Raw genomic sequence first — 14,398 nt, forward strand, 5'->3', positions numbered from 1 at the left:
TGACAAAAATGTTATAAATTTTCAATTTCAAAATTCCTTGTAAATGTTCGTGATTTTAACATATTTTGTAAACATTTGAACTTTAAATGCTTATCAACAAAAATTGTGATTAATGATTTTTGATTTTTTATACTATGATAAGTATAACTTATAATAAACCTTGCATTAAATTTTAAAGATTTCTTGGTGTGTCAATTTTTTTTTATAGGCATTTCAAAAAAAAATTTCAATTGTCTATAAATAGCTTAAAAAGTCAAAATATTTTGAAAATTTTATCGCTTATAGATAACGTTTATTTAAACATTTGGTAAAAATTTCAAGTATTTAAAATAAATCGTTTTCGAGTTACAGCAAAATAAAAAAATCGATTTTGTCGAAAACTGATTATAATATAATTATAATCAAAAAGTAAATAAATAATAAATAATTTTAATGCGAAAAAATTCCCGTTTTTCCGTCACTTTTTTTAGGGTTTTTCCTGACGCTTTTGAAAACTACTGCTAATGTATACTTGTGCTTTGTCAAATAAATCCATAAGAATATTTATTTTGTTCATGCGTAACCATATTATTTCTAAACTTATTTGTTTTTCAAGCCACCAGCAATAAGATAAGTGTGTACTATACTTCTAAGTAAAATATTAAAACATCATTATCTCAACACAAAATGCATTATCATTATGATATAGTATTGTTTTATATGATATTTGAATGTTTTTTTCTTTTACATACGTATTATACTTGATACTTTATACGTATTAAAAATGTAAATTTCTTTCAGTACATTTGTAATATATAAATTTTAAATTTTAATATCAATATCAATGCAATGTTACGTACAATGTTCATAGCCGTGAGTACCTATATTTTTAGTAAAAAAATTAAAATGAAATAAAACATCATTGATCATTTTAATAGATTTTAAAATATTGAATAAAGATTACAAATATCTGTGTCTCTGTGATGAAGTATATATTATACCTATTGATAAACGATCATAAAAAAAATTGTACCATTTTTATATTGATTGGATGAATGGTGTATAAAAAATGGAAAATACTTTATTACACACATTAAAATTTCGTATAGTATCTATAGTATCTACACACCAGCTAGGTCTGGCCTTAAGTTTTTTGCTGTACTAGGAAATTCTAATTTCCAGCATTTGTTGAACAATATGAACATACATTTTTGTATATATATACTAGATATAATAATATAATAATTAAATCAATATTAGGTAATTGATAATAATATTATAGGTGAACAATTCAATTCTCAATAGTCATTCAATTTTTAAATTATAACAAAATCAAAAACTTTTCGATATTGTTGAAATCTGGTATTGCATAAAATTCCAGCTTTTGAAAAGCCTAGTTTATTTTATTTTTGACCTTTTTGAAGACTTTCGAAATACTAATAGGCAATAATAATATCCCATTTTCTATACTACATGATATCAGATATACCATATATAGTTTATTATATTGAATCATTTTTCATTTTTACCAATGACCTATCACTTATAAAGGAATAGATTGATATCAGAGAATAAGATTGCTATAAAAATTAACGTACACTTTAAGTTAACAGTTTCACAATCACACATTTATTGTTTATCTCGTTCTAAAAATATTGGCCCTAGGCAACTAATAGTGGAGCATAACGAACGTGCATACAAAAAAAATTGTAGGCCTGTAAATAATTCGAAAATAATCAAAATAAAATTTTTATCGTACATAGATAATTGTAATATAAAAATGTGGTATATACAGTACTTTGATTTTGAGTTACACCAAAAAAAAAACAAATTCAATTTTATAAAAAAATGGATTTACATAAAAATTCCCCCGTTTTTCTTGATTTTTTCTGCAGATTGTAAAAAAAGTATATTATACATACTTAAATTCTTTTACTTTTGACCCTCTGAAAGTACCAACTAGATTCATTTTGTTACCAAAACCAACCCCATTTTGAAAATCTAATCATTTTTACAGTCCCAAATGTGATGATGGGCTCGAATTTGAAGATAATACTACATAATAAAAAAATTTTAAATGTGAAAAAAGGTAAAAAAAATATTTAATTTATTTAAAAAGTTAAAGACGAAAGTGTTTTAATAAAAAAATCTGACTTAATGGTATTTCTAAGAATGAAAAGCTGTACTTTATTATTATTTTCAATTTTTTAATAACGCATTTTTATTTTTTTTCACTTGATACATTGCAATTACGTTACAAATTTTACAGTATAAAATTAATCTATTGGTTGAAAATAATATATTTTCGCCAAATTCTGTAATGTAGTTTTTAATTTGAAACTGTAATTTTGTTTAATTTTCGACATATTGAAAAAACTGTATAAAATAAATGTAAAAAAAGAATTAATTGACAATCGACGAATGCACGAATGCCAACTGACGAACAATCTTAAATCTACGCATAATTAAGAACATATTTTAATTTTTGATCTATTGATAGGTAGTATGAGTACTTCATAAATGTTAAATTAACTTTCAGTTGTCATACTAAATACTCGATAAATATTGACCATAAAAACCCATTAAAGATAACATAACATCGACAGTGCGTTGTCTTCAGAAGTTCTTATCAATGTGTTAAAACGTACTTAAAACTATCAGATCAATTGATAATTAAACACATTTAAATTAAAAAAGAGAAAAAGGCAAATAAAAGCAAAAAAAAACATTCATTAATTATATTATAAACTAGCTGTTCCGTCACGGCGTTGCCCGTACATTAGATGCGTTAATAATGTGTGAAGCTCACGTCGATCAAACGGTTTTCTAAGTGTATTCGAATAAATACGTGTTTAACAGTCGCAAGAATCGCAAGATGTAATGGAAGTGAATACGTCAGACGACAACGGCGTTATTATTTAGAATGTACTATTATATATTTATTAATTTAATAAAAAATTCCAGTCGACCTTATCCAATAGTTGCATGTATTTTTATGACTCCACAAAGAAAAAAAATATTCTCATTTCTCAGTATTACTTTATCAAAAAGTTTGGCCACCCCTAGACTCTAAAGTCTAAAGTAATCTATTGACTTTCTTTTTTCACTCATCAACGCCCAGACCGAACCGCTGGGTCTAGAGATTTGTACAGAGGTTCCAATGTAGAGGCGCACTAAGAAAGGATTTTTCAAAATTCGACCTCTAAGGGGTAAATGGTTTTTTTTCTATATAGCTATATAGATATATGTATTTTTAATTGTTTAATATAATTGTTTGTTATTTCTTCTAAGCGGTTGCTAGAAAAAAATACTAAAAATATGTCTAATTACTTTAAATATGTTTTTTTTTAATTTAATTTTTTTAAATTAATTCTGTAATTAATAATTAACTTTATCGGACTAAATGTATGCCTCTGACGCTTACAAAGAATGTGGCTTTCTATTGGTAAAAAACTTTTCATAATCAGTTCAGTAGACCCAGAGATTACCCCTAACAACGTCAAAAAACGACTTTTCTTTATATAATAAAAAGTATAGAAGTATAGATTAAACGAAATACATTTTTGTATAAAAATTATTTTTCTATTATTATTAAAAAAAAGGCACTTGCCTTCAAATCCGAGCCTTAATAGTGATGACAAACAGAAAAACATACATTCATCGATTCGTTCAGGATTTAAAACTAGTTAATGTTATGCATAATTAAAAGAAATAAATTAGCTTTAACAAAACACGTTAATTTAAAGAAAATTATTGAATCAAGCCATTTAGTTCAATGTCATACTTATGAGTTTATGAAATATGAACTAGTTCATATTTGAAATCAACTTTCCGAGTTTTACGTACATTTAAAGCTTAAAGGATACTTAGCCGATCAATACTTTATAGTACTGTATGTCTAATGTCTATTATATTGACTATAGGTATTTAAAATAAATCAATTTATTCTGTTATTTTATACTACTTATTATAGAGCAGTAGCCTTCTCTGTAATCAAACCTATGAACGGCATGAACATTTTATACTAAAAAGTCGAAACCTTTTAAGTACCTAGTTGAAACAGAAAAGGGTTTCGGAAATGCGCTTACGACATTTATAGACTACAGTGTTGCCGCCAGAACGGTGTTTTAATCAAAAATGAAAAAAAAAACATTGTGAGTTATCAAATTGTTGTCAAGTTACTTATCTGTTATCAATTGATGTTCATTAAATAACTAATAACAATAATATAGTTTTAAATAATAAACGAAACAACATTATATTACGCTACCTATGAATGAGTGATGATTATTGATTACAATAAACAGTTTAAATTATTTTTTACATCAATAAATATTCTAGATATCTGACCTTGGTAAGTTTATTCTATAAAATGCATTTTTGCTAACTAAAGATGTCAATGTTGGTGACAACGTCGTACTAATATATAATAATATGTATCATTCGTTTTATAGCTTATTGTACAGCTTCATTTCGGAGCTACCTATCAATAATTATCAATGGAATTTGCGTCAGCGTTTCTATTGCCAAATTCAATCATATGTCGATCTTGTTATTCTTGTCTGGTTTTAATGATATTTATTTGTTACCAAATCCGTGATTTTATTTATTGATTATAATATTCATACTATCTGCAGCCTGCAGGTTTCCTATTTGCTCATTCGGTTTGATTACGCATATTATTTTTTATTAAAATAGTTAGTAATGACCAGTGACAATCATTGAACAATACTAAAATCATAGTGACAAGCTTTTATTCATTATTTGTACTTAGTGAAAGCATAACAGAAAAATAGTAAAAATTGAAACATAAAAACAAATATAAACGAAGTGCGCCCAATGCTCATGATATTTTAGATAATCTGAATGTAATATTTTGTTTTTATATAGTAATTTAAAATTAATATTTAATCAAATAGGTATATATAACTTGTTATGTGAATATTGTGTATCGTCATAATATGTTACATTATTGTTGATATTACGTTATTACTGTATACATATATATTTAATATTATTAAATATTTAATACTATTGTTCTGTGATACTATCAACGAGTAGGTATTGAATTTGACAAAGTGCGTAAACAAATCATACTAATACCTTATGATTAATTAATTATCATTTATCACTATTTAGCCGATTTTTCAACACCATATTGTTTATGGTCACTATCGGGATTATACTCGTAAATTATATTTTATATATTATATAGTGTTTAATATTATATATATCTATTGTTTATAGTAATTAATATTTTTAACTGTTAGCATTATGCCTTCGCCAATTATCATTATAATTGTTATAATTATTATTACCATTATTTTTATTTGCTGTAAGTAATATTTATATTGTTACATTAAATGATACTTGATAGGTTACCGTAACCTAACGTCTTCCATACCAACCCTATTAATCTATTATAGTCAATACCTTATAAGATGTTAGGTTTTTTTTAAATTTTTCCCATGAATACAGAACATATAATTTTTGGACGAAAATGTTTTACTGTTTTTAGCATTAGTTTAATTATAGAGAAATGAAAGGAAAAAAAATAATGCATGTTCAACAACGACCTCCAAAAAAGAAGAAAAGACTTGATTATTTTTTTATGTAGATCGTGTCCTATGTAAAAATCCCATAACAGAATATCATAACATAAACATATAATTTAAAAACCTTTTTTTTTAATGAAAATGTTTACAATTTTTGTAAGATTAGCATAATAAGCAAATATAATAACTAATAAACCATTGCAACTATGAATAATAAGAGGAGGTAGGCTTCCAGTGATAGAACTCGACGTGTTATATTATTTGAACTTAATTAAGTCTCTATAATATTTTCTTTTGAGTAAGTAGGTGCTAGGTGGGATTTAATTTAAGACTTAATTGTTTAATTTTAATACACAGAAAATATTTTACCCTTATAGCAATATAGCATATTTATGAAAAACCTGCATATATTATATATTTATAATTGATACATTTTATGAAAAATTGAAAAACATTTTAATAAAAAAATGAAACAAATAATAGCATTTTAACTTATCTAAGACTAAACAGTCACTATATATACTATATTTAGCATTATAGTATCTTCATAAATTATAAATGTATAGGTAATAGTTTATATTATTTTTTGCTGGGAATTTTTTTTTCTATAAGAGAAACGCTTATATAGTTTAATATACAATTAAATTGGCAAACCAAAAAATAGAATGCCTGCCGATGAACTGCGTATAAAATACAAAATACAACTATGTACAATAAATACAATTTTAAATGATATTTTTAATATTGCAACTATGTAAGACTAATGCTATACATATAAGTATATTGTTGTAGTAGATACTAGTTAAATTATAGAAAATTCAAAAGTTTGTAAAGTAAAATATGCAAGGGGTGGCATTGATTAGTTGTCTCCAGTATAATGTAAATGAGGCAAATGCTCACCTTTGCCACCTCACAATTACGCCATTATAGTATAAAATATTTTAATATAATATTTTATGTAAACTAATATGTATGTTATTAATAAATCGCAACAACTGCGTTGTTATAAAGTTTTTATTTGTTTTATTTTGGTAGATTTGTCTTATATTTTTTTTCATTTAAAAATGAAAATTGGAACATACTAAGCATAGTCTTATATATAAATTACCTATACGTCGTGAGAAAGCAGAAAAATTATCCATTAATATATATTTGTTGACCATCAATTGGAAATATTAGATTGGAATATTAGATACATTGAATATAATAGACCTGTATCTACTTAAATAAGGTATTAAGGTCATTTAAAATTTTAAAATTTCTCAATAAAACACATTAAAAATCTACAAAAGTGGTGAAATGTAAAAATTAAAATAATTTAATACGTTTGTCCTGAGTCTAAAATCCATGAATCCAAAGAAGAATCCACCGGCCGTTCAGTATTTTTTTTAATATGTCTTGTTGATCTGTGCTTAGCAAATATTAAGTATTATGTATTTTTATAACATAATTTCAATAATTTTTTTATTGAAGCTAGATATGAATATATTAATGAGCCGTTTTAAAATACTAAGCATAATGATTATTATGTTATATGTGAACTGTAAAGTACATGGATACTCACGTAAATAATGTCTTTTATGAATTATGATAATTGATATGTTTATTTGAAAAAGAACCAATTTATTGACAAACAAATAAATTAAATTAATATAAATTGAGTATATCCGTTCAACAGTTAGATAAAATATTTATTGTTGAATATGAACACTATATACAGTCTACTTCTCCACTACAATCATTTTAATGTTTTGTATAAACTATGCTATATAATATATTAGATCATGTCCTATTTATATAACTTATTACTATATATTTTACATGTTACCTATGTATTATATAAATATACACAGAGAAATATTTAGTGTTTTGAATGTGTCACCGAAAATTATTTGAATACAATGAAGTTTTCGAGAAGTAAAAACACACAAACAATCAACATTTGATAATTAAGCCATGAAAAATCTTCAGGTTTCTTTGTCATACAATAATTATTGTATAATTTAGGAACTTTATAAATAAAAAGTGTACTAAAAAAAAAAATAGGTGGGTAAGTGAGTACTGCTTTGCTGTACATTAGACATGGACTGGGACATTATTTTAGATGTGTTAAATTTGAATTTAATGATAATATATCATTGTACCTATACGAAAAACGATTCTGAGTGGAAACTGTATCAGCATGTGTCACTAAGTGATATATTTATTTGATATAGGCGATATAGCTATTATAAACTATAGTCATTTATTTTACTTTTAGTATTACAGAAAAATCACTAGAATTACGTTATAGATTAAATCTAATCTATGGTAGAATGATATAATTTTTTCCGAAAATATTGCGTATTGTTAGTACTTAATTATTATTATAAAATATATTTATACTATATTATATCAACTGATATAATACAAAATTTAATTACATCTTTCTGTAAATACCATTAAAAAGTAAAAATAGATTCATAGTGCCTATAAATAGATAAAGAATTAAATTTTAAAATAAATCAAAAATATCATTGCGTTAGTAAAATTCATAATAATATAAAATAGTAAATATATAAAACTATAAAAGTTTAAGTTCCATCGAATAATATATATATAATGGTTCAATACATGAAAATACTTAAGAATCCTGTTTTCAGAACTTAAATACAAAAAAAAAAATTTTTTATGAATTTTTAACTACAAAATAGTTTGCAATTTAAAATTTGATGATTTTATTATTGGTCAAATTTTTAACTTTAAATACATATAAACAAATTTTACTTATGTATTTTTAATATTTGTATACAGATAGGTTAAGAATAACGTTTGTAGGATCTTGAATTACGTTTTTAAGACTTCTCACCTGAGAATATTTTTTATCGACATATTTTTTATTTATTGAAGTAATCTACAATCTATACATTTTTTTTGTACATTAAGTAGATTTGATAATTGACAAATAATAAACGATAACGCATGCAATCATAAGATTAGGGAGGATACCCAGCATGGTAACACCCTAATACCCTATAAAGTGACAGTAATGATAATGACAATTTAAAAAAAAAAAAAAAAAAAATTTGAAAGGTGTTATCGGGTAGCAACACCCAGCACTTATTTTGCTCGCCTACTAAAGAAGCAGATCTCTACACCATTGTCTTTTGAGTTTGCGGCGTGGGTTATCGGGGAGTGTATTCGTTGATAATTAAGAGATTAGTGGATTTGTGCGTTGTAGTTTATTGTGAAATCTGATGTAGTATAATTTGGAGATTTGGTTGAGATTTTGGACTTAAAGATCTTTGTGACGGTTGTTAATGGTTAAGTACCAAGGTGCAGATGAAACTAGGCGAAGGCAGATTGACTGAAAAGCTTGGATTGTATACGGGTTAGAAGGTTTAACGGCACCCCATAATTGAATCGACATCTAAAGAAAAAAAAAATACTAAAAAAATTGAAAATTTGTCATGCCTATAAATACTTCAAAAAATGTTAAAATATTTTGTAAATTTTAGCATATAATGAAAATAATAATATAAATACTTATAGTGAAGGCATCCATGTTATTATTCTTTTTTTTTTTTTGAAATACATTAAAATATCAACAATTGTTTAAACAGAAATATTTATTTTACAGATAAAATATTCAATTTAAACTTAAAATTATTATAAAAAATTTAAATGAATTTCCGGTAGAATTTTTTTTTTATATAGGTATAGGTTAAAATAATTATAAAAAACCTTGTATTAAATTTTTAAATCATAAGTATTTTTATGAATTTATAACTACAAAATAATTTACTAATTTTCGCAGTTTTTATGAATTTTTTCAAAATTCTAACTTTAAACACTTATAAAAAAATACTGTGATTATAGATTTTAGATACTTTTTAAGTGAGAAATTAACAATTGATGAGGAGTTTTTTATTAAATTTTCAAACATTAATTAAAAAAAAAATAATAACAACAAATCTAAAAATGTATTATGTATGAAAAAAGTCAAAAAAATTTTTTTATCGTTAATAGAAAATGGAAATATAAAAATTGGGTGAGAATTTCAAGTATTAAATAGTTATTTATTTTGAGTTACATAAAAAAATCGATTTTGTATTATTTTCGAAAATTGGATTTGCATCAAAATTCTCGTTTTTTGTTGGTTTTTTCCCGATTATAAAAATAAGTATTAGTAAGTTTTAAGTTATACTTCTCTAATATACATGCTAGATCCAATTTGATATCCAAAACCACCCCCATTTTTGACAACCAGTATTTTAATGACAACTTATTGCATATACTTAAAAAAAAAAAATATATAAAAAACACATCATTCTAAAATTAATACCATTCATCACTTCGGTAAGAATCTAAAAAATCAACATCATTAAAATCTAGTAAACTGCAACTATCACTGCTATATACATTATACACTGTTGTAATGTTGTACATATGAATGATTAAAAAACGAAATATTATTTTATATGGAGCGGGGATCAATACAAATGCCAAGTCAATAAAAATGTAATAATGAAATTGGCGACGGCAACGATAAGAACGGGCGGTCCTAGTGTGTTGCGACTAACAACTGATGGTTATTCTAATATCTATTATTCATTATTGTTTATTTTATGTTGTTATATATTTTATTTGTTTTAATTAATAACTATTTGTGTTTCTTTCATATCGAGGTACGCACTAAAACGTTTGTGGCGAGAAAACATTAAAGTAAAAATAGCAAGACACTATAATACTTAATTTCTCTTCTATAGTAATCGTTATCGTGGTCAGGTACCACACGATTGCGTACGATGCACCTTTTTGGGAACACGGTTGCGTATGTTAACACGATTGCGTACGTTAAACAATTACCTTTAATATTTACCCCAAAAATCAAACAATTGCGTATGATTTGCTGTGCAACGTTACCACATTCAAATTTTTATTTGTGATTACTGATTAGTAAAAATTAATTTTGAAAAAAATAAGTCAAAATATTTCAAAAATAATAAAAGGTTAAAATAATGAATTGTAAAAGTGTATTTAATTTAAAATTTTATACCTTGGAGCTTGGACTTAAATAACTAATTTTTGACAAATGTTATAATATTTTATGAATTTTGTACTTATTATATTCTTTTTCATGGTTTCTTTTAAACAAATTAAATCAGCATTTTCCATTTTTTTTAATCAGACCTTTAAATACTGATTGCATTTTCGTACATGTTTTCAGAAAGATGGGAGCTATGAAATTGAGCGTTATAAGTTCGATGAAAACTTTCAGATTTATTTTAAATTGTACGTTCTATTAATTCAAATCAAATGGCAACAGTGCTTCAAAGTTGCAGATAAAAATCGTACGCAATCGTGAACATCAAATATTCACGATTGCGTATGTCGATAAAGACCGACGCGATCATGTTTCACCGATTTGAGAGTACCTAAAGCAACCTTGGAGTTATTAAGTATAAACCCGGCGGAATCTTATTAAATTATTCTTTGTGCAGTACTCATTATCGTGGTCACCCAAAGATATTGAATAAGTGCTTACCGCAGGTATCGATATCTACTTATTTGACGGTTTGGGAATTGGAAACCGCGAGATATCTATTATATACGTCAAGCCTTTGCATGACGTATACACTATACAACACCAAACATAATATTGACGGTGGATATACATTTTTGCTCATCACCAAAAATGAGTCCAACATGCCACTATTTCAAATTAGTTGTTCATTTTTTTTTTATAGTGATAATGCGAGCGGTTTTGATGTGTAGGGATATTTAATAAAATGAGTGGGTGGGTAGTAAATAAGAATCTTTGCTCCTTAAGTAAAAGTAGTTCAACACGCCACTGATATTGCAACATTTGTCATTAAAATATAAATGATTATCATCGTGCTATTTATTTTCTGTCTCGAAACCACGCACAATATTTAGTAAATTACTAAACCAATTAAATTTGATAATAGATTGATATTGGAGCTTTAATATAAATGGTGTATAATAACACGAGCTTACTTCAAATAAACACAAATTTGTTATATTACGCACCGAAGAAATAAAACAAGTTTGAAAATATATAGGTGTAGTTCGCTGTAAATTTGTCGTCCCTTCCCATGATGGTAAATTATCCAATAACAAACAGAAAATTATATAAAGTATCTTAGATTACATTTTCAAATTTTATGAATTTTTAACTACAAAATAATTTGAAAATATTCGAAATTTTTAATTTTAGCGCTTATAAAAAAATACTGTGATAATTATAAATTAACGATATTTTTTGACATAATGAATTATGAGCTAGGAACTTAGTATCAAATTTTCAAGCACTTATACTAAACAAATAATTTATTTTTTATTGATATTAAAAAATATATATATACAATTTCTAGTCAATAAATTGCTTAAAAAGATTCAAAATATTTTGAAAATTATACAATGTATAGAAAATAATTAGGTATATAAACGTAAAAAATCAAGTATCTGTATTTTTTTTCGAGTTATCTACACCAGCGTTTCTCAACCTTTTTAGTCTCGCGACCCGGCCCACTCCCTATCTATACTAAGTATAAATTTGTATCATATCGTAGGGAAAGCCAAATTTTGAATGGAAAGGTTCATTTTGTAAATCAGGGTTTTATTATTTTTGACCTACGCGACCCCTAGTCAAGGCAATCGCAACTCCCCTGGGGGTCGTGAGTTGTAACCCCCCGGTTGAGAAACGCTGAACTACACCAATAAAATGAATTTTTGAAAACTGTAGATATTGCAGCTGTTTGAATTTCTGTTTTTCCTTAATTTTTGTTTATTTTACTTATTATTTTGAAAAATATTTGGAATTTTCTATCAAAAACTATCCTCAAAGTTTAAAATCGAAGTGTTTTTACAACTAATTATCGTGTAACGTGTATAATGTATACACAAAAATAAACATTTGTAAAATCAATACAATTCATCAGCTTTTCACTCCATTCAGGATCTAAAATTGTATTTATGGGTTTTTATTACAATTATCGTTTATGAAGTCAACTGCTTATTTATTCATAATACTAAATTAATATACTACTATTCATACTAAATACTTTTATTAGGTATACATTTTAACATCATTAATCATCATGTAATAATATACTAATGATTTTTTAAGTTTATGCACTACGATTAAAATGTAAGAAAATAACAATTATAATAATAGGTAGTAAGAATAATATTTTAGTTTTATGGTTTTAATTCATAATTGAAACGCTTAAAACAAACTTGGCATTTCTTCAATAAATGTATTGCCAATATAAATTTAAAAAAAACTATAATATAATATATGCAAAGAAATAAAAATAGGGTATTGTAAATGGCAAAATGCCATAGTTCACAAAATTACTGAGATTGGCATTTAAAGAAAAAAATAATGTATTAAAGTAAAGAGTAAAGACAAAAATAAAACTACATATTTAATATAATATTAGATTAGTATTATTACAATATTAATTAGTCAATTGTGATGAGAGCCTGCAAGGCAAGCGCTGCAGTTCAATGCCCATTTTTGTTTTGCTTTTGCCTTTTGGAGTAACAAGTAATAACCGTACAACAGTTTATTAGATGTTTGGACTGTTATGTACTACTGTACTAGGGAACGTTTTTACTGTGCAGTGGTTTCCCAATGCCTTCTACACAGGGGGATGAGTGGATGACAAATTGACAATTGACAGTGCTTCTACTCTGGAGTCATTCGCGAGTTAGTTGCCTGCCAAGGAAGGTTCAAACTGGAAAAAGTTAACTTCGGCAATTTTTCCGCTCGTTCAATGTCCATAATAGATAATAAGTAATAATTATTTACAAATCAGCGGGAGATATGGTTTAAATTTAAATCGATATTACCAAGAAAAAAATTTAGATAATTATGGGCCGTAGTTATCAGTTTATCTATCGATTAGACATTAAGACATTAATAGAAATTTCTGACATTGGACAAATCTAATATGGGTTTTAAAATGTATACTTCCAATTTAAGCTATAGATAGTACATAAGGATGAAACACTTCAGTGCCCTGTTTTTTTATTAAATTACAGACGTATCATTAGGCGCAACAAAATATTTGTAATAACTAATAATTAACTAGTATCTATATTAAAGTAATTATTGTACCGCTTTAGTTGCAACTTGCAAATGTATTAATCATATCCTCATTTTATAATTGATTTGTAAAAATTGTTTTCATTGTCCCATATTTATGGCTAGATTTATGCATAAGCTACATATTAAGCCGCACCTAGGGTTCTCACCATTATGTCACACATGACACACCTAAAAATAAAAAAAATACGAACTTGTAATAATTGTTCATGAATTCTCATTATTTTCACCCATATCGTAAGATGAGCTTAGAGGCATACAAATTCTAAATTTGGCATTGTATTTAATAATGATACCACTGATACCTAATAAGTTTGAAATCGTTTTTGTATCATACTATATTATGGTCCGTACCAATTTTTTTATTCCTCGCATTATACAAAGGTAAACTATAGTACAAGTTCATAATTAATCAAGATATTAGAGATTGCTAAGCACTAATATAATAGCCTTATAATCATTAAACATTTCATTAAAATGTCAATACTGTTTTTGTTTAATGCGTAGAAATGTCTGCATTGTTTCATTTTGAGTAAACTATTTTAGTTAGGTATTACTTTACACAATTGTTGAATTGTAACACTAAATCAATAAAGCAAATACGAATTAATAATGTAAATTTTGTGTTACTCGTATTTACAGTACTTATATGTTATATAGTCATATAGATATATTATGTTTATTTGTTTGCAATTTTTATGACTCATAATATTCATAATAGGTAAGGTACGGTCATGCAAATTGATTT

At 25.5% G+C, this 14,398-nt stretch overlaps 1 long non-coding RNA gene across 1 annotated transcript; it reads left to right on the plus strand.

Moving 5' to 3' along the window:
- The first annotated feature begins 4,198 nt into the window (after positions 1–4,198).
- LOC132918139 (uncharacterized) lies at positions 4,199–6,547 on the plus strand. The gene is made up of 2 exons (XR_009660384.1): positions 4,199–4,333; positions 4,434–6,547. It is a non-coding gene; the product is annotated as an uncharacterized LOC132918139 (long non-coding RNA).
- Positions 6,548–14,398: the final 7,851 nt, after the last annotated feature.

This window comes from Rhopalosiphum padi, chromosome 1 (genome assembly GCF_020882245.1).
Source record: "Rhopalosiphum padi isolate XX-2018 chromosome 1, ASM2088224v1, whole genome shotgun sequence".
NCBI lineage: Eukaryota > Metazoa > Arthropoda > Insecta > Hemiptera > Aphididae > Rhopalosiphum > Rhopalosiphum padi.